Source organism: Etheostoma spectabile, chromosome 22 (genome assembly GCF_008692095.1).
Source record: "Etheostoma spectabile isolate EspeVRDwgs_2016 chromosome 22, UIUC_Espe_1.0, whole genome shotgun sequence".
Classification (NCBI taxonomy): Eukaryota; Metazoa; Chordata; class Actinopteri; order Perciformes; family Percidae; genus Etheostoma; species Etheostoma spectabile.
In genome coordinates this window covers 20,141,960-20,144,945 of record NC_045754.1, presented here as the reverse complement: position 1 = coordinate 20,144,945, position 2,986 = coordinate 20,141,960, and the positions used below count along the sequence as shown (strand labels likewise).

Below are 2,986 nucleotides of genomic sequence, written 5' to 3'. Positions count from 1 at the left end.
GGGTGTGTGAACAACACATTAGAGAGGAGTTCATTAACAGCTTGGGAGACCTTGCAGATAGTGTTACAGCCTCAGCATGTGGACAGTGATGGTGACAGCTCCCACAGTAGACTGTACCCACACCATCAGCTGTGATTATCACCACAAACAGACCGGGGACACATCTGCATTCTGATGGCGTCCCATAAAATACCTCTAGCAGTTTATGTTGTCCTCGGCTCATATTTGAGCCGTTTTCAAAGTTTTTCATATCAGAAATATGGGTTTCTTTCAGCCAAATTTCCCAAAAATAACATGGATGCCTAAAAGCCCTACAACATTTTAACAAATCAATGAGTAGTTCCATTGAATTGTGGGTGTTTCATTAAAATTTTACAGTATTTGAAAAAATGGTTTCAAAACAGTATCCTGAAACTACGACTGTGATCCACTCAACATCCTCTGAACTTACCAATTAGTCCAAATAATTCATTGTTTCTGCTTTTCTTTAACTAAAATATTTGTTATAATGTCATGTAAATTAGGTTTATTGACCATGACTTTAAAAGAGCTGCAAAAAAGCGTAAAAAGCATTTAAAAAACATTAATAAAAGATAAAAACAACATGAAAAAAATCATTTTTTGAATTTTGACGTGGAAGGACAACTAGTTCATGGTCGAGTGGAAGACAGCAGAAGGGTAAATGTTTCCATATTCATATTTTAAATAGGTTTTAAAGGATACTTGTGGTCTTATTTTTGAGGCTTTAGTCATCATTTTGTTTTATCAATAATACTCACAAAGTTAATCACTGAGACTTGGGAACTTGGCAACATGAAGTTTCAAAGATTTAGAAACAAATAATTATGCAGATTTGAAGCAAGCTTCAAGGTTAAGATGACTCATTTGGAAGAGAAAGCAAAGTCAAAGAGTAAAACTATCAGCAAAAGTGATAGAAACATCCAATATTAACATTTCTGTCAGTGACAATTAAAAATGATGTACTGTATAAATTGATTTACATGATCTGGATAAACTGGGAGTATTTTAGATGAATTGTTAAAGGTCCCATGGCATGAAAATTTCACTTTAGGAGTTTTTGTTAACATTAATATGCGTTCCCCCAGCCTGCCTATGGCCCCCCTGTGACTAGAAATGGAGATCTGGAATCTTCCCCTTATGATGTCATAAGGGGCAAGCTTGCCTCCCCTTTCTCAGCTTTTCCCGCCCAGAGAGTCCCCCCCGCCCCTCCTCTTCAAAGGCTACAGCTATTATTTATCCCTGCTCATGAATAATTGAATTATAACATGACTAATATCCCCTTTTTGGGATAAAGGTGTGGTTAAAAATGTATGAACATATTTACAACAGTTGGGGGGGGGGGTCGAAGCTTAATACTATGGGGGCACTGGCCACTCTATTTAAGGATTTGCTTCTTTACTCTGTTTTATGAAAGAAACACACGTGAAAGGGTTTGTTCATTTAATTGATTGATCAAAAGATGTCGTCCCTTGTAAAGTCAATTTTTTTTTTCTTTTTTTCAAGCAGTAATTATGACGTATAGCTATGTTTATAGTAGCGCCAATTTCTAGTGGCTGTTAGTCCTCTGGTTTATTGGCTTTTCTTTAAACCAATCACGATCATCATGGGCGTGGCAAAGCGCCTGACGGAGCCAAGGTGCCGCTGCAATATAGCCTCGGGAAGGAACTTTTGGTGGAACATGTGTACGTTCAGAAGTGGTTTTAGTCGTCAACAGAAAACTCAGCTTGGACAGAGAGTCTAGCTAGCTGTCTGGATTTACCCTGCAGAGTCTGATGACCCTGTACCATAGTCCCTCATATGGACAGATAGTCTAGCTAGCTGTCTGGATTTACCCTGCAGAGATCTGAGGACCAGGTAACCATAGTCCTCAGATTGGACAGAGTCTAGCAGCTGTCTGATTTACCCTGCAGAGATCTGAGGACCAGTAACCATGTCCTCAGATGGACGAGAGTCTAGCTAGTGTCTGTATTTACCCTCGAGATGTCTGAGGACCAGGTACCTAGTCCTCACAAATCCAAAAAAATACCAACACTGTCACATTCTGCGTCAGGCGCGTAGCCAGGAGTAAAGACTGACTTAAACCCAAACCACAACCTTTTTTTAAGCTTAACTTAGTATTTTTGTTGCCTGAACCTAACCAAACTTTAACAATGTGTATAAAATCTGACTGTTTTCTTCTCTGGCTTAGATTAAAACATGTAGATTAGGTTCTCCAGCCGGTGCCCTTGTATTAATCAGGCACTAGCTAGAGAAGGTCTGATGCCATTTTTTGCTTCCCAATACCAATTCTGATACCTGAACTTGCTTATCGGCCAATACAGAGGACTGATCCGATACCAGTGTGTCATATATTTTATTATGTTTTAACAGCCGTATACTACTCTCCCTGTATGGATGTGATTTCTATTTGTTGTTGGTCTGGCTCAAACTCTCAAACAATGAACCATTGTTTGATTTTTTTTCTTATAAATGTGAGAGGAACCAGATCCAGTTGAGTACTAGACCCTACTGATCTTAGTAATAAAGGAGGTCATTGGCAGGACAACAACAGAACAACTAAAGGAAAAGTAGGAGAACGAATTCTACCATAAAGTGTAAAAGATAATGAACATGGATTACCGGTCAGCATCACCAAGGGAGCCTGAGAGTACATCCACCCTAAAGAAGCATCTATATTTCTTTGTTTTGGCCCTCCATCCGCACTAAGCTGGTGCTTTTCTGTCAATTCAGGTGATAAATGTCTGTAGGCTGGTTACTGTACCATTAACACATTTTGAATATTAATATAGCCGGACCCACACCTGTGGTCATTAACCTGGATTCTTGTCATATGTATTTCTTTATTTACAGACTCAAGGTCCAGATAAAAAAAAAAAGTACACTCATCACATTACAAAAGGGGTTCAGACCAAACATGAATACATAGAGACAAACTGATCCCCAAAAATATCACAAAAGAAACACA

General features: G+C 38.8%; 1 protein-coding gene and 1 long non-coding RNA gene across 2 annotated transcripts in view; both read left to right on the top strand.

Moving 5' to 3' along the window:
- The window catches only part of adarb2 (adenosine deaminase RNA specific B2 (inactive)), a 292,008-nt gene that overhangs the window by 186,320 nt on the left and 102,702 nt on the right, over window positions 1-2,986 (top strand). The gene's annotated exons all lie outside the window — the stretch shown is intronic.
- Window positions 1,107-2,986, top strand: part of LOC116672320 (uncharacterized) — an 8,585-nt gene continuing 6,705 nt past the window's right edge. The window contains exon 1 of the long non-coding RNA XR_004327525.1: window positions 1,107-1,214. This is a non-coding gene — a long non-coding RNA (uncharacterized LOC116672320). The remainder of the gene's footprint in view (window positions 1,215-2,986) is intronic.